The following is a 27,969-nucleotide window of genomic DNA, read 5'->3' on the forward strand; positions in this document are numbered from 1 at the left end:
CATTAAAATAAATAATATCAAAGTTTTTTCACTCTAAAAAAACTTGTATTCAAGTCCTGATTGACTACCAAATCTTACAACAAGCCTTGGAATTCTGGGCACATTTAAATAGGGATGGGAAACGAGAACCGGTTCCAAGTTGTCCTATTCATTGGAATCGTATGCCTACAAGCTTATCGATTCCGGTTATCGAGCCCAGCATGTATTTACGACAGCTGCGCATTGCAGAACAATGATGTAATGCCTTGGGGGAGGCACGCATGCAGACAGCCTCTCTCAGGTGTTTGTTTTGAACGACAGCTGTCACAACAAATTTGATCCGGGCTGCCAGCCTTGATACATTCTGTTGCGATAGAGATTCTGACAACTCAGCAATTTCTCTGGATTAACGGGTTATTTTCTAGACTGAAATGTGAACATATTACTAAATGGCTACACATGTCATGTAACATGCAAGTAGTTGGCTATGGCTCCCTGGATATGAAGTAAATGTTTTTACCAATAAATAATAATAATAATAAATGCGATTTTATCCATGGAAATAGCTATACAAAAGGCAAAATAAATGTTGTGGTTGCGATTGTCGTCGTAGATGTCAGAAGGAAATGTCACTGACAAAAAAAAAAAGTTTGCTCTCTTTGCAGTGGTTTGGGTTGGAAACGAGCTGTAAAAGCGGGATATGCACAACACTGCCTACTGATTGGCTACTGAATCTTACAACAATGTACAGCCTTGGAATGCTAGGCACATTTCAACAAAAACAAAATATCTATGTATCTGTGTTCCTATATATAAATTTTGGCTTCATACATCATGCCTACGCAATACCTGCAGGTTCAAATGTGCCTATTTATGCCCACCCACAGCTATAAAAATGCCGCCAACACTGCAAAAATCTGTGGACAGACCCATGGGACCCTCAGGCCTACCCGCCCAATGTAGACCACTGCAGGTACCTTGGTAAAGCACAGCTCTTGAAACTTTGAGCAAAGTTCTTACCCTGAATCAGTCACTTAAATATGGAGTGTATAAATGTCTACAAACTATTTAAGTCACAATTCATGCTGATATAACAAAATAAAAAAACAAAATAACATTTCACTCATTTAATAGAATAATGGTTGTACATTCTTGTAAATAATTAATAAGTAATTATATCATCATCAGAATATGAACAGTATTTTACCTACTGGGAATCCTTTCACAGTGAACAAGCTGACGGAACACACCAAGCACCTTGTCAACTTGGTACGCGACTTCCACAGATGATAAAACACAACAAAAAATTTTTGTGCATTTGTAATCAAACAGTATGATTTTTAAACACAGCGTAATTTATATTCTTACAGGACAAATACAGGACACCATACAAAAAAAAAGCATGAACAGCTGCTGGGCTTAAATTATCTAGGAATTCCCAGTGATGGTGAACATCTAAGCAGAAAAAGCTTCAAACTGACAACTTTCCAGCCCACTAAAGAACAAATATGAGTCAGGGGTCTGGGGAGAAGAGTTAAAAGGCATAACCAGGAGACAAGAATATCATTCAATCCCAACGTCTCTGGATATAATTAATTTCCAGTGAGCAACACCAAGGTAAAACTTTGTTATGCTCCTCAACCCTCAGGACAAGGACCCACAAATCTCAAGGATACACTGAGACCCACTTTACAGGATCCTCATGAGAAGGACCAAAATAATTTGTGTTCTGTATTCTAATCCAACACAGTTGGGAAGGTAATGACAACCATGCATACTTCAGCTCCCCTCCCTGGATTGACTCATTGACTGGAAGATCCAACTGATAGCTGGGTGTAACTGAAGAAAAAAAAAAGTAGAACATCAACAAGCTCATTAAATACATGCACTGATGTTAAGTGCCAGAGACTATATTTTGCTAGAGTCAACTTTTGAGAGGCACTGTGGAAGAACCAAGCAGCCAAACAGCCTCAATGGAAAAAGTGTGTGGCTCAGATTTCTCTCCAAAAGTGTGAACTTTCTGAGAGAGAATGTAAATGTGAACATTTGAGTATTTCTGCAAGGTTTAATGGAATTTCAGTCAAGTACACGCCAGAGGTGATACAGGTGATACTGGAAGAGTGCCACTTTCACACATGTAACTGTGGTACGTAACATCTGTAATATTGTTAAACTGAATATACATTGTGGTTCCAGAAGTATTCATTCTAAAATAGGGATGGCAGGTATGCCATCCCGCCAAGTTATGCCTTGGCGGGGCGGCATGCCCCATACCTATACAGTACTGAGAGTTTGGCACTTTTCAGGGTTCCCTACAGAAATAACCGCAATGACCACAGGCTGTCAGCCCTTAAAAAACATTATTTTATGTACCTTCTGACCCCATTTCAACAGACATAATTCCCAAACAACTTCACACGTCCACACAATAAAGCCCCAAACTTATGGGATTTTGAGTTTTATCCTTCTTTCTCCTGCCTGATTACATCATCACAAATGCTCCAAGCCCACAAACAATGTGTCTCCCCATTGGACGTTTAAGGTACATCAGCCAATAAAAAACATCGGATGCACACGCAAAATTACATGTATGCAAAACTTTGATATTCCTCTGTCTCTTCATTAGTTGCTCATGGGGTAGCTCGTCTGCCTGTGACCCTTTTGGATGACTGACAGGCTAGGTTTGAGGCCCCCTCGGACACATGAAAACCTCTCACTTGTTACACTGCATTGCTAGTTTTAAAACATTTAAACTATAGAGGGTATGCACATGACATCACAGTAGGTGGATGTCATGAGTGGCCCACTGAGTGGCAGAAAGACTACTGAGTGATAGCGTTAGCGTTCACCTTGAATGCCGTGAAAACACAAAAAACACATCTAAAATGGGAAAGAGCTGTTGTGCGATTGACTGTACAAATAGATTCAACAAGAAATCGGAGCTATCTTTTTTACAGACTGCTGAAAGCTAAAGAAAAAAGAAGCAAATGGATCGTTACAATTCACAGAAACAACTGGAATCCAGGCACCGAAACATGGATTTGCGGTTGTCATTTTGTGTCAGGTATGTTGGATTTTTGGGTAAAATCATACCTTAAGTTATGTAGGCTACAGTATTGACTACTCATCAATTAAATATTTAGCATCTTTTATTTATATTCTGTGTAACTGTAAAGTTTTTGTCAGAATTTATTTTTAAAAAAACATCCATGATGATGAGCTGTGTGTTCTACAAATGGTTAGACAGTATTAGCTAGCCAAGCATATAAATTATTAAGGTATGATATAATGTTACTAATGCATACGGCTGTGAAATTCATAACCACTAAAATAATGAAATACACCCACACTTCAGACAGTTCTGCTTTCGGCATTTTGACCGAGTTTATCATTAGCTACCTTGCTAACGACTCATCAGATGCACATGTAAAATTATATATATGGAAGTGTACTTGTTTAAAGAAGTAAAATTTTGCTGTTTCTATGTCGCCTTTACTAGTAGCTCACTGGGTAGCGCGTCTGCCTGTGACACTTTTGGACGAGTTACCGGCAAGGTTTGAATCCTCCCTCAGACTCATGGAAACAGCTCACTCATTACACTGACATTTAAACTATTGCCTTTGCATCTGTACAATCTTTGCGGGAAAATGCATTTATATTTCTTAAATACAAATACAATACAAGCACACTTTAGACAATTCCGCTTTTGGGATTCTCACGGAGTTGAACATTAGCTACCCTGCTAACGACACAGCAGACCAAGAGTATAATGTTAGTAGTGCAGACGGCTGTGAAATTAAAATCAGTGTTGTACAGTGTTGTATGACCAGTGTTGGTCTGATCATACTGGTAGGTAACGTTACTGGTTGTATACAAACTGGCGCAAGATAATGAATAGAAAGACTTTTGGAAACATTGGGTAGCATTGCTTAGAAATACAGCTTGTTTAATTTGTGTGAGCAAAGACAGGCAATATTGTTTCATTTAACTTTGCACAATTTTGATATCAGTATTTTTAATGGCAGCCCTAGATTTGAAGTAATGACTTATAGACAGTGCTTTGCATGTGTGAGTAACTTGGCATGTGTGTATGTTAAAAACATTTTTTTCATCAGGTATCTTATAAATTTGATGTGTGATGTGAGTACATTTTGAAATACCAGTAAAATTTGGATTATAGGTTGTATTGCTGATTTCAATTAGATTTTTAAAAAGTACACAAAACGGGAATCAAGAAAGAAAAAATTGTGTTTCAATCATGTCCACTTCCTTCAAGAGTCTCTAATGGGACTATAGTCCAACAGACCTCTGTACTGAATCACTCTGAAGAGGAAGGTGACAGTGCTACATTTAAAGTAGAAAATAGAAGGTTCTGAAGAGTACTATGCCTGGTGCCAAAAATGTCCGCTAACTAAGCCAACCTAACTAAGTGTTGCATGTTTGCCAGATGGAAACAATACATGGGCGTGTCATCACAAAGGGGTGTGAAAAAATAATTTGGTTTCTGGGGGAAATTAAATTTAAGACTTGAAAAATATTGCTGTCTCATATTATTAATACTAATACAGGCAGGCAGTTGTATTTATGTTGTGATATGTCATTTGTTAAACACAGTAATGCGGTTATGCTGAATAAATTTAATTTCCTAACCCACCATGGTTCCAAAGAATGGCTCATCTATGAATCTATGAAAATTATTTCAAGATGGATGAAATGTACATACAGTTACAATTCCTGCACTCATCGAAAAATGCAGTATATGGAAAGACAATTTTCAGTAATATAGAAATTTTTTACTGTTCAATGCTGCTTGAAGCATGGCAGTCTATGTATTATTAACAGTATTTTATTAAACAGCTCTCTCAAACACTAGGGGGACATGGAACAATAATTTCTTTAAAATTGCATGTAGTTGTGAAGACTTAAATGTTGCTGTTAGTAAAGGACAGAGGTGGGAGTAAGTCACACATGTGCAAGTCACAAACAAGTCTTAACCTTCAAGTCTCAAGCAAGTCCCAAGTCACTGTGTTCAGACTCAAGCAAGTCAAGTTGAGTCACTGCTAAACGTTAAGCAAAACAAGTCAAGTCATTGCTCATGTCAAGCAAGTCACAAGTCAAGTCACCATGTAAGAAGCGCTTAAAACAAGAGAGAAAGGGGTACAGTGGCAAACCATGTCATGAGAAAAATGCACCTGTTAGTTTTAGTTAGTTAGTCTCTACAACTAGGGATGGGTATGGTTAGGATTTTATCCATACCAATACCACTACTGATACTGCATATCGATACTTCCTAATTTTGAGTGCAAAATACATGTTGTTAAAATAATTCAGTACTACTTTTATATTAGTTTGGGCAAAAAATATTTAACAAAATAGTTTTGTTGATAAAATGAAATGTATTGTTTTCTCAGACAAAACATGGTGATGGGACCAATTGGTATAGATACTATAAATGTCTGGTAGTTGTTGATACTTGAGAAATTTCTGTTTCTGTTGGTATTCACTAACTTAATGGGAATATGACTGTAATATAGTGTGTGTCCATCAATCACTAGTTATTGCTACCTTTGTGAGCTGCAGGTATGTTTTTCTTTTCAACCTCCTTCCTAGAAATATAGGCTGCTCTGGTTACATTAGATTACACTACTGACATTTTAAAATCACTTATTACATTAAAACAGACATATATGATATCATATAATATTGGTATGCTATTTCATCTCTAAGCATTTTGTCATTTTTCCTTTAATTGGGCCTTCCATTGACAGTTTTCAACATAGAGGATATGAGTGACGTTAAAATAGAGAGTTGAAATGACTGATATTATGGTGTGGAGGGTGACTAGCATGTCTGGATGATCATGGCAGTTTTTAAATCTTTATCTATGACCCTTTGAATGCCGAAATAGATTATTATACCCGCAACTGTTTCCCACTTTGTATTTATTATGTGGCACACGCGAGTACCTACTGTATAGGCAATTGTTCAAATTGCGCGTAAACGAAACATAGTATTCTATCTGATGATTACTATTTTCTGCTGTGGATTTTGTAGACTAATACATCCATTAATTTAGAACACTGAGCTTTTAATCCTCATCAAGGAAAAATACCATTTTGTTTGCCTGATCTCGCAGGATTGCATTTGCCACACAGTTGATTAGAGGGAGGGAGAGACCATTCTGCTGTGGTTGAGTTATATTGACTTTGAACTAGTGAGGGACCGCGAACAGAATGGTGAAGCACTGTCTTGAAAAGCTGTCAATTCATAAGCTGTCTTGTCTGAATCAGAAACGGTCTGGTAATATAAGGCTCGAGAGAAACCCAGTCATGTATCAAAACGGTAACTGTCCATGCTCAATATCTAGAAAAATGCAAACAGGCTATTCAGCTTAATAAAAACTGTCAAGTCCTTTCGAGTCATCTGCCTCAAGTAAAAGTCAAGTCTCAAGCCATGAATACCAAGGCAAAGTCAAGTCGACGTTAGTCAAGCAAGTCACTAGTCCTCAAATTTGCGACTCGAGTCTGACTTGAGTCAAGTCATGCGACTGAAGTGCCCCACCTCTGGTAAAGGGCTTAGGGGCCATTCCCAACAATGTGATATGGTATTGGAATATGAATATATGAAATCATTCCTGTTGACTATTTTGTACTCATCGGTAGCTTCTCACACCATTACCAGTGCTATATTTTTTGGCAATATATTAGATTAATAATAATTCCTTGTATTTATACAATGTTTTTCTCACACTCAAAGTAGTTTAGTGAGGCAGTAGTGGATACTGCCTCTCTGGAGTGAGTGAGTGATTGTTTAACTGGCTACACCTGTGGCTGATTGTCAGCACCGAGAGAGACTCAGGGAGATATAAAAAGGCAGAGCCGGGTGCTGTTCAAGTGGTCTGGGAAGCTACTGTGTTGTTCTGCGGCTTGGCACTCTCTTGGAGGGGAGGGTGTTGTTCGTAGCTACTTATAGCTGCCGGCGACGAAGATAGGTATAATAGGGGGCGAGCTTTGTTCCTGTGCTAGGAGGTGAAGCCTGTTGTTTCCTGTAGTTAGTCAGGGCTGGGGCTCAGGAGTACAGGCCGCCACTTCCCAGCTTGGTAAAGCAGCACCCCGCACATCGCGGAGTGTTGTACCTCTGTTTCCAGCACTGTCCAACGAAGCCGTGATTCCCTGGGGAGTTGGACCGCGCCATAAGCTCAGACCCCAGGGGAGGGTCTCCCTGACTGGGCGAGCTGAGTTTTAAAAAAACATTTATATTGTGTTAATGTTACACATGTTTTTTTTTTAATAATGTGGGAAACTTCGGAGGGGAGTTGGGGAGGGTTACTTATAGACCCTGGGGGGAGGGACTAAATGGATTTGCCCTGACGGGTTGGGGGAATTCCTAGTGTGACGTTTGTAGTGTTGCTGTGTTCCTTGCATTGGGCCTTTGCTTCAGTGACGTGTACGTGAGTGTAATCCCTGCGGTGTGGCTTGCATGTCTTGGCTGTTAACTAGTATCCCTTTGATATGGTGCTCTTATGGAAACGAAGTCCTAGCCTGGAGTATATTAGTCATCCTCTGTCAGCCACCTGCAGGTACCACGTTCTGAATTTGTGCTTTAAAGTGAACTTGTGTACTTTTCTCAGTGATGTGTGACTTATTCAAAGCCTCAGACAACGACCATACGTTTGTAAAGGTGGGGACTCACCTTGTTGACCATTAGTGCACATCTTTACGTGATGGGGAGAACCGCCTAACTCCCACCAGTGTAGCACCACCTGGTGATGCATGCCACCATTTGCACCAGATTCTCAAACATCAGTGAGTGGAGAGGAAGACATAAACAGTCTTGTATAATTATAATACATATGATTTTAAAAATTATTATATATAAATATCAACATTATCAGCTTTTTACTATAAGAATCTAGTGGCAGAAGTTACATACACCAAGTTGACTGTCTATTAACGTCTGGAAGATTCAGAATGATGTAAAGACTTAGAAGCTTCGATACCAATGTCATAATTAGGATTTACTGGGTTAATGCACCATTGGCTATATTGGACGATTTTGACCACGCATTTTTAACCTCATACCATGGCAAAATCCAAGCAACTCGCCAACCAGAAAAAAAAAAAGTGGACCTCCACAAGTCCGGTTCCTCCTTAGGAGCAATTTCCAAACAACTGAAAGTACCACGAGCATCTGCACAAACAATTGTATGCAAATATAAAAATCTTGGGACCACACAGACACTGCATCATTCAGGAAGGATGCACAAATGAACTCCCAGGGCTCAACGAACTTTGATCCAACAGGTTGAACTGAACCGCAAGACAACAACAAAGGAACTGGTGAAGGAGTTGGAGGCATCAGGTACCAAAGTATCTACATCCACCGTTAAGAGAATCCTACATCCCAATGGCCTGAAAGGCTGTCGCGCAAGGAAAAAGCCCCTACTCCAAGACTGGCATAAAAAAGCCAGAATTAAGTTTACAGGTGATCACCAGGATGAAGACTAATCCTTTTGGAGGAGTTTTCTCTGGTCAGATGAAACAAAAATTGAACTGATTGGCCATAATCATCAGCGCTATGTATGGAGGAAAAAGGGTGAGGCTTTTAATCTGAATCTCACCATCCCAACTAGGAAGCATGTGCAGCATCATGTTGTGGGGGTGTTTTGCTGGAAAAGTGACTGGTGCACTTCAGGAAATAGATGGCATCATGAGGAAGAAGGATTATCTAGAAATACTAAAACAACACCTCAAGACATCAACTAGAAAGTTAAAACTTGGTCACAACTGGGCCTTCCAGCAGGACAATGATCCTAAGCGTACCTCCAAAGTTGTAACAAAATGGCTTAAAGACAACAAAGTGAAAGTATTGGAGTGGCCATCACAAAGCTCTGACCTGAATACCATAGAAAATTTGTGGACTGAACTGAAAAAGTGTGTCAGAGGAGGCCCACAAACCTGACTGAGTTACATCAGTTCTGTCAGGAGGAATGGGCAAAAATTCCAGCAAAGTATTGTGATAAGTTTGTGGAAGGCTACCCCAAGGGTTTGATTCAAGTTAAGCTATTAAAAGGCAGTGCCACCAACTACTAACAAAGTGTATGTAAACGTTTGACCCACTGAAAATCTGATATAGCACATAAAAGCTGAAATAAATTAGTCTCTTAGCTATTATTTTGAAATTACCTCTTATTGAAATAAAGTAGATAATTCAATTGACTTAACACAGGAAATGTATGGTAACATGAAATGTGTAGAGTTGTGAAAATTTGAGTTTGAATGTCTTTAGGCCTGCAGTTTATCTTGTATGCATATGCATAAACCTGATGTAAGGCTTGTTGGAAGTGAAAATGTGTAAGATCAGACAACATTTTGAACAGACCACTGAATTCAAGGTTCAACCACCCTGCCTGTAGTACATTTCCATGGGCAAAACAGTCCAGGTTATTGTGATTTTTACTTATCTACCCAAAACTTATCTACTTACCTTTCTAATACGTAGCATGCCTAAGATTTTCTTGGAATGAAATTGGACAAAAAAAACCTACTTTTCTTGATGACCCTGGTTAAAATCTTAATTAGGATTTTGCCAAGATTCTTAATTTGAATCTTACCAGGCTCCTTAAATATCTGGCTAGAGTCCTTAACCCCATCGTGCAGATGCCAAGTCTGGCTAATCCTCGCCCATTTAGGGGATGTTCTATTTAAGGCTTGTATTTGTATTGCTCCAGATTTGAGCAATACAAAGACCAGTATCATTTACATTACTGAGGCAGGGATTGGTTTGTGAGGGGGATTCACAATTGGAGGACCACGCCTACTGGTTAATGTTGTGGTTGAAACTCAGGAAACTATTGCAGGAGGCTCTTAATCTTCATTATAAAATTCCAACAAAACATTGCATACACTGTTGGAAAGCTTATACGGTCCTCTACTGGATAAAACAGTTACCAATCAAACCAGAACGAACTGAAAAGAGTTACAATGGCATACAATGCAAGTGCATGTGGCCAATGTAAATGCCTGCCCCTGCTTTCTATTTGCATGTTTATTTCGCAAACGGATTGTTCAAGACAGTAAATGACCGCTCAATCTTGAAAGGCACAAGATAAAGACAAACCAATGGTAATATTGAATATTTAGTTGCAGATATTGATAGTACAAAATTCACATTCTTTTTTTTTGTCTTTAATGCCCAGCATAATGTGCAACCAAAATATATATTTTTACAATGCAGATTAAATCCATTTCATATATTCTAAATTCAAGATTAATTTTGCTATTTGCAATTTATATATGTACATTTCAACCACAACCATGGACTTTTTAAATTATTATTATGAAAGCATCATAGCTGAACTGACATACAGTATCTAATACTGATTTAAGTTAACCTTCCATGTACAAACTTCACCACCCTTAAAGTACAGATAAAGCCTGTGATACCCCCCACCAAAGGATCACAACTCCCAAGCCCTCTCTTAATAGCCCATCTGGCATTGACCATTCACTGCCCCTTCACCCAAATGCAGCCACAATAGTTGTTTCATGACATGAATGACAGATTGGTTTGAGCCTTGGTATTAGTGTGGAATGCCTCTGGACCCTAAGATGTGGTTTCAATTCAATAGAATAAGGATGAAGAAAAAAAGTTGCTGCTAAACCTCCTGGGTCAATATTGGCCCCCTTCTTCTCTGACAGATTTATAGGCCTGTAAAGCACTGCTGGCATGAAGCCTGTACAACAATAGACAGGCTGTAGTGGCCTGCTGGGACAGGGATGAATATCCATGAAGTGAAAGCTTGTTTTGCAAATCCCTTCTGTATAAAGAGTGCTGTTGCTCTAAGAGGAAGATATAAATATATGAGTGCATTATGGCTGACTTTTCCCATTAATATTAATTGTTTTAAAAATGCAGCATGGCATTGAAAATCTCCAAAAAATATCCAAACTCCCTTTACAAAGCTAATGAACTTGCTGAATGAAAACCAATGTGAATTGATTCAGATAGATTTTTAAGCATGTGCACAATATGTACCAGACAAACGATTTCCCAGTCACAATTAGCCCTTGTAATACATTAAGGCTGCGTTAATACAAAAGTAGACAGTAATAAATACATAATAAAATAATACCAAAATACAGTTATCTTTGACTATGTGCAGAATTTAGGCATGTCGTGTTTGTACCTCTGTTCTGAAAACAAATATGTTGATATACTGTTAGATGAACAGGAATAAATGCTCTGAATTGGATAGCTGTTTATTTATTCATTTATCACTCTCAACAGATCGCTCATCTGTCTCGGCCCACTGTTGCTCCTCTGACACCGATTGAGTTTAAATTACCTTAAATAATTTTCAAATATATTACAACATTTTCCGAGGTTAGGCTTGCACTGTTAGAGCTGGGGACCTCGGGATAACAGGAACAATGCTCCATGTCAACAGAGATAAAGATGAAAGCAAAAAAGTGGGTGCAGAAACCATGTCCCAGTTCTATGTATAATCGTGGCATTCCACTTCAGGACCCTGCTGGAGATAATACATTTGCAAATCATTGGTATGGATGTTGTTACCCTTTGATCTTGGGGTATAAGGATCAGATCCACACCTCAAATGTGGATGACAGTTACTGTTTTCCAGACAAAAAAGGTATCTTTTTTGCAGAGTATAGCTGCAAGTATTGCACAAATTATTCAAAACTCTCCTTTGCCACCTCTATTGCAGTTATTACAGGCCATTACAAAACTTACTGAACTCAGTTTAGCCATAGGTTTAATTTCAACTTTGGGGGAGATACACTGCTGGACCACCTAGTCTCATGTAGTCAAACGTCAAGTCTCACAAGTATACTAGCTAGTCTAGCAATAAATTCATAAGAAAATACTGGGAGCAGCATTTCTCCTTGTCTCACCCCAAACCTACGCATGTGAGTTCAGTGGTGGGATTGCACTCCCAAAAGAATATGAAACCTGAAGATTTGAGTGATAGAGAAGGCTTTCTGTTTTTATTTTTTCTGTACCACATCACATTTTTGCCTAGAGCTTGCTAAATGTGGATGGAACAGATCATATTGTTACGCCTCACTTGTTAACTCATGATAATTGTAAAAGGGAGGCTTCGATAAGGTTTGCCTCTCAGTGACAACATACAGTATTCTGCTACTGGAGTCACTTTAACAAGTGACAACAACATCCAGTATGATTCTAGTTTATATATATATATAAACATGTAAGTGTTTATTGAAATATAATCTTTACTGTATGTTTTATCATGTATTTTTTCATTTTGATTTTTATTTTGATATAAAAAATGTTGAGAGAGTATATCACACCTTGGACAAATACGTTTTTGTTTTGGTTTTGGAGTACTTTTCTGAGCTCTATTTATCTTGCCTGGTGCAATTGAACTGGCCAAAAGGCCCAGAAGGCAGAGTTTGTGCATTTTTTGAGAGTGTTTCATAGTTACAATACACCAGACAAGATCAGTAAAGCATAGAAAAGTATTTGATTCCAAAACAAATGTGTATTTGACCCCGGTCAACCCCCACGCAACAAAAGATTACATTCTGTAGAGTAAAAAAAAACATGCAAGAGTGAATGATTGCATATTTAGGTATGTGCACCACAGTGTGTCACAATGTTTTTTCATTATTTGTCAATGTGATATTTCATCTTAAAGACCCTGTGCAGCCTCCCTTTTCTTACATTTAAATTGTTCTTTTAGTTACTAAATTACAATATACTGTATATATGTATTTTTTCTACTTATTAGACTTTGAAAAGATAAAAAACCTGCTTTGATGTAAAACCCGAATTTCTTAATATAGCAGACTCAAGACTGCTTGGGCGTGTCAGTTCTGTCCTAAGTATTTATGCATTCACTTTTGATTGACAGCCCGGGCCGCTCACTCCCACTGACCTGGATCAGCGCTCACTTCACGTAACGTCAGTTGTTAGCTAACGTTACCTAGTTACCATATGACCGTAATTAATGATAACGAGTACAGCAATAACAGCATTAGAAATATTGAGCCGTATATGTATGAGCCCATCGCTTACAGCCTACAATATAGGACCCTAACGTTATAGGATAACCTATGTTAGCACATAACATTATCGATTATTTTTTTGTGGCAGTAACGTTATAACAGCCTGGAGAATAAAGTAATGTTACACAACTGACATTAGCTGTATTTACACAAGAAAAGTACAGCTCATAGCTACATTAGCAAAATTATCGATAGCCAGACAGCAAGTAAATATCCAGACAGCAAGTAAATTGGGGAGATGAGGTCAACGGTAACGTTATAGTTTGTAGGCTTGATTCGATTAATAGCAGAACGTCATCTAGCCCGAACGGATGCTTACCGGAACCGGTTCCGTTCAACCGGTAAGCGTCCGTTCAGGCTAAACATCATCGAGAGTGAAGTAAAGTAAGGTTAGGAAGGCTAACATTATGATTTGTAATATAATCTATATCAACGTTAAGTAACTTTAATTTTAACTGATCGTATTAAGCAAAGTCTTAATTAGCATTGATGCTATCGATAATCTATCTAGGATTCCCTGGTTGGGTTAGTTAGCTATCTTGCGTTTCATGCACATTGAGCTAGGTAGCAGGCGTAAAACACCTAAAGTAAAAAGACAGACCATATCTTGATCTTGATTGATAGTTGGCACAGCATCTGACTTCAGAAACTTTGTCTTGGCAAAACCCATCCTCTTCTGTTCATAATTGTAGAATGAATCAGGGGTAAAATGTGTACTGCACAATTTTGTCATCGTTGATATTTCTAACTGTGCACCATTTTGTTTTTCTATATAATCGATCCAGACCTTTCGGAGACTTGGATCTTTTGGCAAGGCGTGAAAAGATGCATTCCTATCTCTGCAATTTTTAATCACACAATAAGGCATTGTTGAACTGGATAGTTAATGTTAGCAGCAGACCCACGCAATATGAATTTGAGAATTTGGTCACAGCTTTGAACTTGGGAGCACACACTACATAAATATTCATACTGGGTGAGTTTTTGGCCACCGCACATTGGTCAATGCAAATTAGAAACATTCATGAAGTCACAAATTTGGTCTGAAAACCACCAATACCAAATACTCCACCAGTCGGCAATGTCGAGCATTGTATAGTTTTTAGGAAAAATGGTAAATGGACTGCATTTATATAGAACTTTTATCCAAAATACTTTACAATTGATGCCTCTCATTCACACTCACACACCAATGGTGAAAGGCTGCCATGCAAGGTAATAAATCAGCTCGTTGGGAGCACTTAGGGGTTAGGTGTCTTGCTCAGGGACACTTCGACATGCCCCAGGGCGGGGGATCAAACCGGCAACCCTCCAAGTGCCAGACAACCGCTCTTACCTCCTGAGCTATGTCGCCCCATATGTCGAAAAAAAAAATCTAATTCATTACCATACATGTATGAAATACTTTTAAAATCAATGTGTAAGTAACCTTATAGTTTTTGGTCATAATATAAGCATTTTAATATAATGATTTGGACTGCACAGGGTCTTTAAACATCATGAGGGGCAAATATATATGCCTTATAATGGACAGACAGCGTTTTATTAATTTCAGAGACCCATAAAATGATGAAAAGGTAGTAATTTCCACTTGAAATTTCAATGCAAAAGTGAGTTATATGAGTCAAAACAGTACAGTGAAACGTATGATTATGTTTTCATTCATAGCAATGCACAATTTGGCTAAAATTGGAAACACTAAGGCCAGGGTATATGCTTTTTGCTTCATAGATCTTTAGTACTTCTGGATATTACCCTGTTTTATCTATGTGAACTGTCAGTATTCCATTTCAGAGAACAACTTAATTTTTTCATTTTCGCCAGGATTCTTGCATTTGTGGCACTTCATTTATAAATATTTTACATGGTACAAGTGTCCTGCTTCATTTAAGCCATTTGCCAAGTTTCTGTTTCATTTTAGCTTGAATGAGCCCATCAAAGGTGTCAGCAGCATTGCACATAACTATTTCAGCTTATTCAACTTAATTCAGTGCAAAAATCATTTGCATTTGCCCAGGTGTCATCTGGCTCTGCCATAGATGAGTTCATTACTCATATACATCTGGTTCAAGTCAAAATGGCCAGACTGATTCAAAAACCCCAAGTCAACGTGATGTAATCTGGCTGCCAGAGAACTAAAATCCATGATGTTACACAGTGAAAATAGAAGTCAATGTCCCTTTTAAGGAAGAAAACCTGCTGCTATGTCACTATGGAAACACAAACTTCAGTTCAATACAGCAAAGAGCACAGCTTGCCATACAAAGTAAAAAAAAAAAAATAAATGTAAAAAAAGAAACAAATAAAAGCAACATGCCAGCTGGCTTTCTAATAACAGAAGTCACTGTGAAATTGGTGACAGTTCAGCCAATTTGCCTGGGAAAGTTAAGCCGGAAACACTGATCCAAGAAAGTTAAAAGAAAACATGCTGAATGGATTCACAGAATGCTCAGTGAGTTAACTGAGGCTCACCCAGTGTCCATCAATGGAATCAAAGATTCAGCTTTCCCAGGAATGCATATTTAGATGGCTTTTATCATTTCAATGAATAAACAAAAAATGGAAGCCAAATGATAGCATACATTTTTCAATTAAAAAGTTTAATATCGATGAGTAGCTTGCTTGTACTTAAATCGGGGGACAGCTGTGAAAACATTTATAAACATTGCTGTGATCAGCTATTTTGTCATACAATTTCACTTACTTTATGTGACAATCAGTAGGATTTGGATTGAATACAACTTTAAAATGTATTGAGGATCATCACACTACAGGTATCAAATAACACAAGTTAAAATTCACAAACATAAATGTTTAGTTTAAAATAAAGGCAAATTTAATTTTGCTAGACTGTAACGCAGTTATGCATGTTTTATGGTTCACTCATACAGATTTTTCATTAAAATGTTTTGATCCAAACAAATGGCTTAATATCAATGTGGACTTCACCAGTGGCCATTAAAAGCTCTAGATTGTTTCACTGAAATCTCAAGATCAGAGCAGTGGGAGGAAACGTAACTTTTTCAGCATGAATGCATCATACATGTGTTATAAATCAGAATCATGCTGCAGCCCAAAATTTAATCACCTCATTTTCTCTCTTCACTCTCCCAAGCTTCAGCCCCCGGTGAGATCACCAAACAATAAAAAGTCATTATACATACATATACAAATACAGTTAACATTGACACAATTTTTGTTGTTTTAGCTCTATACTCCAGCACATTGGATTTGAAATGAAACAATGAATAGAAGATAAATTGCAGACTGTCAGCTTTAATTTATTTACATCCATGTCAGGTGATCCATGTAGGAATTTTTTCTACATAGTCCCCCAATTTTAGAGAGCAAAGGTGATTGGACGAATTATCGTAATCTGAAGTAATGTTGTCATATTTAGAAGACTAGTACAGCAGTACTTCAGTTCCTGTTAGTTTCTGGGGTGTTTTACCTTCAATCTTGTCTTCAGCAAATGAAATGTATGTTCAGTTGGATTCAGGATGGGTGATTGACTTAGTCAGCCAAGAACAATACAATTTTTGACCCTGGAAAACTTGGATGCTTTAGCAGTATGTTTGGGGTCTTATGCTGCCATTATGTGCTGTCGGAAATATTGTATTTATGAAGATGTGCTTACATTAACGACCTAACAAAGTCATAATTACCAGTGGGAAACTCACTTCCTTGGGATCTTTCTATGGAGGCAGACAGAGCATCTTTTATATATATATATATATATATATATATATATATATATACACACAGTATACAGTGGATAGAAAATGAATACACCCCCTTGAACAATTTTCAGATTTTGTTGACCTATAGCCTGGAATTAAAATGCAATAAATCTATGTATTTTTCCTACTAATCTACACACAGTACTTAGCAATTTCAACGTGAAACATGAATTATAAAAATATTCTAACATTAAATAAAAATAAACAATTGCAATAACTTGGTTTGATAAATATACACCCCTTTACTGAAGCATCCCTTAAACAATCTCATGAATAACCAATTGCCTTCAAGATCACACAATAACTCATTGTCCTACACCTGTGTGGAATCACAGCAATGAACTTGATGACGTGAATAAAAACAGCTGTTTACCATGGTCCCTCTGTTTGGAAGTGCAGTCTCACACAAAGGCAGCAGCATGGGCTCCAAAGATCTCCCAAAACAAGTCCATGACAAAGTTGTGGAAAGGTACACATCAGATGAGGGATATAAAAAGATTTCCAAGGCTTTGAAGATGCCTTTGAGCACTGTTAAGACCATCATTAAGAAATGGAAAGTGTAATGCACCACCTACAGTCTGCCAAAATCAGGGCGTCCATCTAAACTAGATGACCGGGAGAGAAGACAATTGGTCAGAGAGGCTACCCGGAATCCAATGGAAACCTTGAAAGATCTACAGGGTTTTATGACCAACAGAGGGCAACATGTGGATCATGCAACAATATCAAAGATATTGCACACATCTGGCCTGTATGGAAGGGTGGCAAGAAAAAAGCCATTTCTCAAAAAGGTCCATCTGGAGGCCCGTTTTAAGTTTGCAAAAAAACACCTTAAGGATCCTGCAACAAACTGGCATAAAGTTTTGTGGTCAGATGAAACCAAAATAGAACTTTTTGGCATAAATGCCAAACGTTATGTTTGGCGAAAACCCAACACCGCCCATCACCAAAACAATACCATCCTGACTGTGAAGCATGGTGGTGGCAGCATAATGTTGTGGGGATGTTTCTCAACGAAAGGGACTGGGGAACTTGTCAAGATTGAAGGGAGGATGGATGGAGCTATATACAGGGAGATTTTGGAGAAGAACCTGAAGAGGTCTGCAAAAAGACGGAAAATGGGTCGAAAATTCATATTTGTGGTCCTTTTTCGCTAAAGCGGCGATGTACATCCAGAGACTTGATTGGTCCGTGTTCGATTTGGCTCTAGTTAGTAGGCATTTCACGGGGCATCAGTGTGCGGTTCATTTACCCACACCACCAGCTTTTGCCCCAAGGCGGCGTCACCACTCCAACCCGTAGTCCCTAAAGTAAAACACGAGCCTAGTGGGGAATTCAAGGTGAAGACCGCCCTTCAAACCCCGCTGTGCCATAATTTCAATGAGAATTTCTGCGCATTTCGTAACTGTAAATATATACATGCTTGCAGCTACTTCGGAGACGGGCATCCCAAGTCTGTGTGCCCCAGGCAAATGCGCCTTGTAAACAAGAAAAAGCATTAAAGCCATCTATGCCTGTCAACATTCCAGAGATGGGCAAAGCTCTGAAGCAGCATCCCAACCGTTGTTTTGTCCATTATTTGATAACCGGGTTGACTCACGTGTTTTTTGCTGATTTATCCTTTCTCCCCAAAGTGTCCTGTGTTTGCCCTAATCTTTGGTCTGCTCTACACAAACCAGGAATAGTAGACGAACTGCTCTCATGAGAGTCCGAGAAAGGTTATATGATCGGTCCATTCGATAGCTCGCCATTTCCGCTTTATCGTATCAATCCCATAGGCATGGCCACACGCAAATACTCCGGAAAAAAGTAGTCTTATTCCTTCACAACAATTTTCACTATTCTATGCCACAGTAGATCACGCTATCGAATTCATAAAAAAAGCCGGTAAAGGCGCCTGGCTTGGTAAATTCCATTTGTCCCAGTTTAAATTCCAGGAGTTCCAAATCCTGTGTCCAGATGCCGCACCTTCCAGCCTGCCATGCCCAACCTTCGACCAAACGGTGCTAGACTAAATGCTGTCTTGCAAACATATCTGTCGTCCGCCTCCTACTACATGAGATCGGGACTGGCCAAATCTACATTAAAAATGTACGATTCTGCATGGTATTACTTCTCCTCCTTCTGCGCCGCATTTTCAGTAGCCATCTCGCCTCATACCACTGTGCCCGTATTCCTGTTGATTAGAATGCCTTCTCCTAAAGACACTGAATCATTGTTTAGATGAGGATCTCGCGGTAGCCTGTCGGACATCCGCTGCTCTTCAATGGTTGAGAAATTCCTGAAGATAGTAACCTCCCTACTCTTTATCCAAATGTATTGACTTAAGACAAGGTGTTTTAATCCTTACGTAGATTCACTTTTAGAGCGGTATTTCTGACTGCCTTTTGCTTTCAGGTGGGGAATAACACTCGACTGAGATTTGACCCTCCCTCGATCTCCATACTCAAATTTATCCTTTGTTCACAGTTTTTATTATTCACCTCAACGCTCCAAAACTGATAAATGCTAAAGGAACTCCATCATTATTGCGCAACTGGCACTGTTTTCTGTCCCTTCTCTCCATGCACGGTACTTTGCGTGGCGTCCCATGCAGCTCGACGACCTCTCTTCTCCACCGACAAAGGAATGCTATGACGAATCTTGGTTTGCTGCCGCCTCGTCTAGTTTGCCATCCTGCGATCTCTTCGGGGCTCCGGCCACTCTTCTCGCATGGGCATCGAGACGCTCGATACTCGCCCCGTCTCACTTGAAAGCTTATTGGGCGCGCTGTGGGTCATCGTGAAGCTACGAACGTTATTGATTGACCGGGTCCACAAAAATTTCAGTTAAAGTGGAGCTCGCTATTCTGGCAGGCCCCGAAGTCAAGCGCTCTGGCTGAGTGAGGATTCATTTACACTGATGCAGTTAGTAGCCTAGTATATTTCCCCCGATTTATTTAAAATCTCGGCACTCGAGGGGAAATACCGACAAGCTGTCGGTACACATAGCCTAATATTACATCTCACATAGTATGTTCCCCTGGTTTATTAATCAGCTGATGGCTCAGATGAGTGATGTTCGCCTATCACAGTACATTCACTAACAGGGCGGTCTACTTAAACAGCCTCCCTCTACTCATTCGGCTGCTCCTCCTGCATGCAAGCTGCTGCACGTTGCTTTGTAAATCCCCTCCACCACCCCAGCTCCATCGCTATATGTCAAGAATTTGCATTTCTCCATTCCTATATGTTAAGAATTTGTATTGCTCCATCCCTATGTGTTAAGAAATTGCATTGCTCCATCCCTATGTGTTAAGAACTTGCTTTGCTGCTGGATCTGTTGTGTGTGTACCCCTCTAGGGGGGTTTGGCTGCTGGCCTTATCCACACGGGCTGCGTGGTTGGCGGGAGAGCTCCAGAACAGAGCCATACCGCCAAACATAACTGTATTGCCTTTATTGTCAATAAAGATCTACTTTGATGACAGTGGTCCTGACAGAACAAGGTGCCAAAGGTGCTTCCACCAAGTATTGACTCAAGGGGGTGTATACTTAAAAAATGAGGAAATTTCAGTTTTGTTCATTAAATGCTCTCTTTTTCAAATTAAAATGATTTCACTGCATTCATATGGTATGTTGTATACTTTGGATCAGGGCAAAACAAGTCCCATTTTAATCCATGAAATTTACAGACCACGACACTACAAGATGTAAAAACTTTGAAGGGGGGTGTATTCATTTTCTATCTACTGTATATATATTGTATATAATGTTATTTTATGTCAGTGTTTAGTATTTTTTTATTAGTATTTAGTTTAGAATGTCACAATTTTTTTTCCCGCATACTTACACCTGTTAGTAAGTTTTGCTATGAAGCTAGTGGTTATAGCCTGTTAGTAATCAGACAACTTATGCCAACAAAGCAGTGTATTCAGAAGAATACTGTTAATTCGTAGTTCTCACGTTTCAGCATGCATTGAGACGTTGACTGAAAAAAAAGTGTGCTGTGCTTCTTGCCTTAAATAAAATAAATAAAATACTATAGCCACCAAAAACTTGCTTCCATAGTGCATCCATTTTGTTGTTTATTTCCAACCAAGAGCACTTGAATGTGTGACATTATAATTACGACTTCCAAACTTGGAAGCGGGAGCTAAGAAGGAGCACATTAAGGGAGCAATAAGTCCTGCTGCAAGGCGAAATGCTGTCCAAGGAGTTTTGAGGGAATTGCTTGGATCAGAGCAGATGTTTCAGTTCATTTTAGAATTCATCCTGCTGCTGTATGAGCTGTCACATCATGAATGAAAATATTTGTGCCAGTGAGGGGTGATTGGATGATGAGCAGTTCCTTTCTTCCAACTCTTTTTTCTTTCTATCACTTTGGTTCAGGTTAATACTCATCTCATCTGTCCATAAGACTCTGTTCCAGAACCGTACTATTACTGTTATACTGTTAGTAATTTTTACTGTTTTAATGCACTTTTTATCTAACTCTAACCCGGGCATTTTGTTACTGAGGTGTACCAGTGGATTGCACCATGAGGTTGTACTAGTGTTGTCTTCTCTTTATGGTTGTATTTTTCACATCATCTATGCCTCCATCCTGGAGTGTTATTGATCCACTCCACAGTAGAAGAGGGAGACAACAGCAACAGACTCCAAATGCAAATTCCACACCTAGAATCAACTCTAGACTTTTTGTTAGCTTTCTTGTGCATGATCTAAAGATGCAAAGACACAGCAGGCCAAACAACAGCTGAGCAGAAATTGTCCAGTTACTTTAGCTCCCCTAAAATTACTGGGTTATGCATAAAAAATGGCTGTGATAGTTACACAGATCACTGAATATGGAAGTAAATGCCCTCAAACTAAAGCTGACAGTCTGCACTTAAATCGTATTCATTGTTTAATTTCAAATCCAAGGCAACAGAAACTGTGTCACCTTTGCATTTAACTGTACATGGAAAGGGATAACTGTACATTAAAGGGATAATAGACACTAAAACACCATTTGATAAGTGACATAGTAAAAAATAAAATACAAATCTAACTTAGCCCTGCAAATGCATTTTGTGCAAGAAAAGATCCCGGCACTGCCACCCAAAGGTGAAAAGTCCAAGCTCTGTTTTGTTCTGTTGGTGTTGCTTTATCCATGTGAAAATAAATTTTGGGAAACATTGAAGCCTTTATACACAATTATAAAGTGGTACTAAATTAATATTGTTACACAATGAACAACTAACACCCCTAAGAGATAAATCCATGAGCAGGCTTCTGTTCCAGGATTGGGCTGTACAATCAATGATTTACTCCTGTAAGCCTCCATGTCGTCAGATTAGTGTGTGGAAGACATTGTTCCCTCATTTACAACTGCATTGTATAACAGAGAGTGACTAAGTGGTCTTCTATGTTATTTCCTTTCCAAAGCCACAATAGCAAATTGGCTCTTGATTTATTCTAATTACAAATGGGGTTAGTGGACTCATAGGCATTGCCAACCTTACAAACAAGGATTTAACACAGAAAAGTGCCACTTTAATCATTTAAAATGGCATGCTCTTCAAAGTAACATAAGCATTTTGGTACGACAGAAAACTGCCGGCACCAATTTCGAGGCTTTGAATGTGTTTCCCAAAGACACCACAAGGGTACGTTCCACAGCGTTAGTCACCAAGTTCAATCAAAACAACAACCAAAGCAGATGTGTGCTCTGTGGGATAAAAAAAATGAAATGGGAAAACAAATAAGTAGAATATGGATGAAGGAAATCTAGGTGTAATTCTGCCTAAGTGCCTGGAATGGGTTTGAGTTCCATTCATGACAGAACGTTTTCCCATAAGCAAAATTATTTTTGGTAAAAAGTAGGAACTTCAAGGCAGCAGATGTTAAGATTGGCCAGTGTAAGCATTTACTGCACAATGACTAGTCTGTAAACACAAAAACATAAAAAGGATGCTGTGCAACTTTCTATGCAGAGAATATTATGCAGAGGTATTTCTGAAAAAAAAAAAAAAAAAAACTTCTTGTGAGAAGGTGCATACTCTCTGCATACTTTTAATTTGCAGTAGGGGAGACCAGGACTCAAACCATGGCTGGGCAGGTTGAAACATGGGAATTTTACATAGGTGCACCAGAGCAAGAATGATTTATTTGTTTGCACTAATGCATAATAGCAGTCGCTTCTCATGGGATGATTTTAAAACTTCAAGAGTTAACAATCAATGAACTGACTATGGGGCCTGCCATACTGTAAAACTGTAATTAACAGGAATATCATTAACCTGTACTGATGGTCTATAATCATACAATAGCAAAGACATGTATCTTCTTTGTACGTGACAAATATTTACTTTAAAATGCGTATATTTTTTTTAAATAAGCGAAAACCTAAAAGTGTTAAAAGGTTGTGCCCCGGGCTCCCCTTCACAGAATTTCAGGGAGACAGCTCATTTTGTAGCCTTGTTGGGGATTAATACTGAAGAGGAAAAACTCAGGCATACTGTAAGACTAAAGAAATACAAATACAACTGATTATGTTGCTGTTCTTACTGTTCTTAGTGTGTTATGGTCTAATGTTTGACTCCAATACAGGACAGTGAAATTACCATTCATCTGTTTGGTCTACGTTTGATTCCCTGTTTCCCCTCACTGCATGGTGCAGTTATGAAATTACTGCAGATCAGTTTCTCCACAATACAGACAAATAATTATGCCAGGGAATTTGATAGACAGATTATTTATGCCAGCTCCCCTGATTACTTTCATGGGCGATCAAAAATACTAAACGGGTGACTGTATATATCAAGTTGCGTAATGATGGTGCCAAACCATTACATTTATTTGGCAGATGCTTTTATCCAAAGCGACAATGTACAATAAGTACAGTTGAGGCTAAAAGTTTACATACACCCAGGCTGTCTATGACACAAACTAAATTTTTCACACCACCACACATTTCATGTTACCATACATTTCCTGTGTTAGGGTAGTCAGTTAGGGTATCTACTTTATTTCCATACGAGGTCATATCAAAATAATAGCTAAAAGACAGATTTATTTCAGCTTTTATGAACTATATCAGATTTTCAGTGGGTCAAAAGTTTACATACACTTTGTTAGTATTTGGTGGCATTGCCTTTTAATTCCTAAACTGGAATCAAACGCTTGGGGTAGCCTTCCACAAGCTCCTAACAATACTTTGCCGGAATTTTTGCCCATTCCTCCTGACAGAACTTGTGTAACTCAGTCAGGTTTGTGGGCCTCCTTGCTCGGACATGCTTTTTTAGTTCAGTCCATGCAAGTCTCTGTAAACTCGATAGCAGACTTGTAGAAGTTCACACACTCCAAACTGCTTTATTCACACGGCGGTGGTAGACATTCTGACCAACTGGTCGCACCGTGTGCACGTAATTTAAAGTGACAGCACCACAAGTCTACAGTCCACAGTTCAATTCAGACACTTTGTTGTCTTTCAGCCATTTTGTTACAACTTTGGAGGTATGCTTAGGATCATTGTCCTGCTGGAAGACCCAGTTGTGACCAAGTTTTAACTTTCTAGCTGATGTCTTGAGGTGTTGCTTCAGTATTTCTAGATAATCCTCCTTTCTCATGATGCCATCTAGTTTCTGAAGTGCACCACTCCCTTTTCCAGCAAAACACCCCCACAACATGATGCTGCCACCCCCATGATTCACAGTTGGGATGGTGTTCTTCAGATTAAAAGCCTCACCCTTTTCCTCCATACATAGTGCTGGTCATTTGGCAAAACATCTGATCAGAGAACACTCCTCCAAAAGGCTTGGTCTTCATCCTGGTGATCACCTACAAACTTCATTCTGGCTTTTTTATGCCGGTCTTGGAGTAGGGGCATCTTCCTTGTGCGACAGCCTTTCAGGCCATGATGATATAGGATTCTCTTAATGGTGGATGTAGATACTTTGGTACCTGATGCCTCCAACTCCTTCAACAGTTCCTTTGTTGTTGTCCTGGGGTTCAGTTGAACCTTTCAGACCAAAGTTCTTTCAGCCGTGGGAGTTAATTTGTGCCTCCTTCCTGAACAATGCAGTGTTTGTGCGGTCCCAAGATTTTTATATTTGCATACAATTGTTTTTGCAGATGCTCTGAGTTCTTGGCTGAGTTGCTTGGATTTTCCCATGGTATCAAGGGCAAAAGGCCATGGCTCTAAAGGTAGGCCCTTAAATACAGCCACAGGTGCCAATTAACTCCTTATTATGACAATTGGCTAATCAGAAGCTTCTAAAAAGTCAATACATCATATTTCTGGAATCATCCAGACTGTTTAAAGAGAGTCAACTTGACCCACTGGAATTCTGATATAGTGAATTAAAGCTGAAATAAATGTGTGTCTAATTGATTGTTTTAAAATGACCTCTGATGTGAACAAAGTAGATGCCCTAATTGACTTGCCAAAAGAAATGTATGGTAACAGTTCTGAAAAACTGAGCTTGAATATCTTTAGCCTAGGTGTATGAAAACTTTTGGCCTCAGCTGGCAATACCAAAGGTCACTGATAAGATACAATACTCATTTATCATGGACCGCTTTTTATTTCTTGTAATGTGCGCACCTCCGAACTGCATTCACTGCCACAGTGACATTGTGTCACTCCGCATATTTATTTTTGTTTGACACACCACTGCGCAGGCCCCCAAAGAGGATTTTTCTCATAACTTCTTAAATGAAATGTTCAGTATCACAATTAGAGAAATTTCATTTTTTTCCTTCACACTTGTTTCTGACTTCACCTGTGCAACAAGGAGTCATAAGAGGCAGAGCCTTGATGCCAAGAGGCTGAGTTGCTTTTACTTTGTGTCAATATATATTGCTTAATTCAAATTGTGAGTTGTCTGACTGAATTGTGAGAGTCAGGAACCAAGCTGCTCACAATCTTCTGTTTTTGCCACCGTTTGTCCCTTCTGTGGGAAAAGGGGCAAACTGGGGGGAAATCTGAGAACAAGAGAGAGTAAAAAGTGGGAAAGAAGGGGCTTCTGGGAAATAATAGCTGAAATTGAAAGTGAGGGGTGTCATGACCTCTTTTTGACCTGTTCCTTGATCCCAGAGAGGGGGGTGGGTTCATCGTCATCCATCTCCACTCTGGGCCTGGTGTCTTCTCTTGCCTCCATCTATAGCTTTCTGTATCTCAGGTTTCTAGGGGCCAGCACAGTCCCCCTCCTCATTACGTCCCTGCCACCACCCACCACCAATACAAATTTCAGTCCAGTCTGGATTGAAATCTCTTCAACTGTGGGCCCATGAAGCACAAACAAGGATGATGTGATCTGTGATTTAGGTTATTAGACTTATGCCTGGGACTGCAGAAAACTCCACAGTGAAAGAAATCTTTATTCTTTACCTTCTTCTCAACAATGGCTCACCACTGGCACTTTGTTTTATTTTAAGGCAGACAACATTATGCCATCAAAGAAGTTTAAATCCCACTTTTTGTTCATAGTTTTAAACATATAGGCATCAATTTCCTCTCCAATCTAGAGCAAATCTCCACCAAAGTTAAAAGATGCCTGAAAAAATGATAAGCATAAGAAATGATGATGTCATTATGAATACAGCATGGTTCAAGGGAGGGGGCAGTTAAATCTCATCTAGCAAAGGCTTATTTATTGATATGACAAGGGTCCAAGTTTAAATCTAGTTAAAATGTGTTTATTGAATTATCTTACTGTACTACTGAGGACATCTACTGGGGAGAAACAGAATTGCCTCTCAGTCTCTCAATCGGGATGCATTGGCAGAACATGCTCTATTTCCAAAGGACTGAGTGAGAAGGCATGGTTGGTATTAATAGAAGAATGACTTTAGACCCCTTCATCAGGTGGAGGTGCTGCACTTGGTTCAGGTCCAATCAGTGAATCTGATTAGTTCCTAATCAGAGTGCTCACTATGAAGCTTCCCGTCACATTTTCTGTTCAATTTTTCGTTAACAAAAAAAAAAACCCACCAGCTTCATTCATCTTTTTGAACTCATATATTTCAAAAAATAATTTAAAAAAACGTACTGTGAAAGTTTTATTAGGTTAAAAATATATGCAGTGGGCTCCAGAATTATTGGCACCCTTAAAAAAAACTAAGAAAAAAGGCTGCGTAGAATAAATGATACAGATAATAATCTATATGTTATGTTCAAACATATGGGAAAACTATAAACCTTTATTTCAATACATTTACTCTCATGCTTCAATGTTTTTTATTAAGTAATCAAATATTTTCTGAAAACCATAGGTGTCATAATTATTGACACCCCTAACAATTATTGTAAGTAAAATTAAACAAAATGAAATTGGCAATATAATTATACTTAATTTAGTTCATTTCAGTCTAAAGGAACTATATTGTGTCATTCCATCACTTCCAGTTTCACTAGAGAATAAAAATGAGGTAACAAGCATACAAAATCCCTCTGTCATCCATCAGCATGGGAAAAGCCAAATAACTGTCAATTCAGAAGAGACCGGTGGTAATTTACCGTCACAAGTCTGGTAATGGGTACAAAAAAAGACATAAACGGTTAAACATACCACTTAGCACTGTAGGGCAATAATAAAAAAGCGTAAAACATATGGAATGGTTGCAAATTTGCCAGGAAGAGGAAGCAAGTCCATGGTGTCCCCATGGACTGTGAGGAAGATGGTGAGGGAGGCCATTAATAACCCAAGGATCACTGTTTAAGAATTGCAGAGATTGGTTTTTTTCTTGCGGTCAACAAATCTAAAAAAAAATACCATTTACATTTTTCCTAGATAAAAAAATCTGCTAGGCTGAAAAGAATAGAGAAAAATATTACCAAAATTTTGATTGTGTTGACTAGGTGCACTGATCTCTGACTAGTTAAGAACAAAAGCAATGCGATTGTAGCAGGGTCATGAGGTAACCATAGAGCAGTGGTTCAACCGGAGGTATGCGTACCCCTGGGGGAAGGTTGCAGGGGGTACACGAGAATTTGATAAATTAATAAAATTTTGATTTAAAAATATATACATTTTATTTTTTACTATATATATATATATATATATATATATTTTTTTTTTTTTAAAGCAACTGCATTATGGAGGGTAAAATAGACCAATGGTGTAGCCACGGGTGCTCCAGGGTGTGCCTGTGCCACCCAAAGAGGCAGCTAGCATACCCAAAAATCAGATGCTGAATGAATTTTTAGTTATAGCCTTTCAAAACGTTCTGTTTGA

At 38.8% G+C, this 27,969-nt stretch overlaps 1 long non-coding RNA gene across 1 annotated transcript in view; it reads right to left on the reverse strand.

Annotated features, from left to right (window-relative positions):
* LOC135261793 (uncharacterized) overlaps positions 1-27,357 on the reverse strand; it is a 499,003-nt gene extending 471,646 nt beyond the window's left edge. The window contains exon 1 of the long non-coding RNA XR_010332030.1: positions 27,003-27,357. This is a non-coding gene — a long non-coding RNA (uncharacterized LOC135261793). The remainder of the gene's footprint in view (positions 1-27,002) is intronic.
* Positions 27,358-27,969: the final 612 nt, after the last annotated feature.

This window comes from Anguilla rostrata, chromosome 8 (genome assembly GCF_018555375.3).
Source record: "Anguilla rostrata isolate EN2019 chromosome 8, ASM1855537v3, whole genome shotgun sequence".
Lineage (NCBI taxonomy): Eukaryota > Metazoa > Chordata > Actinopteri > Anguilliformes > Anguillidae > Anguilla > Anguilla rostrata.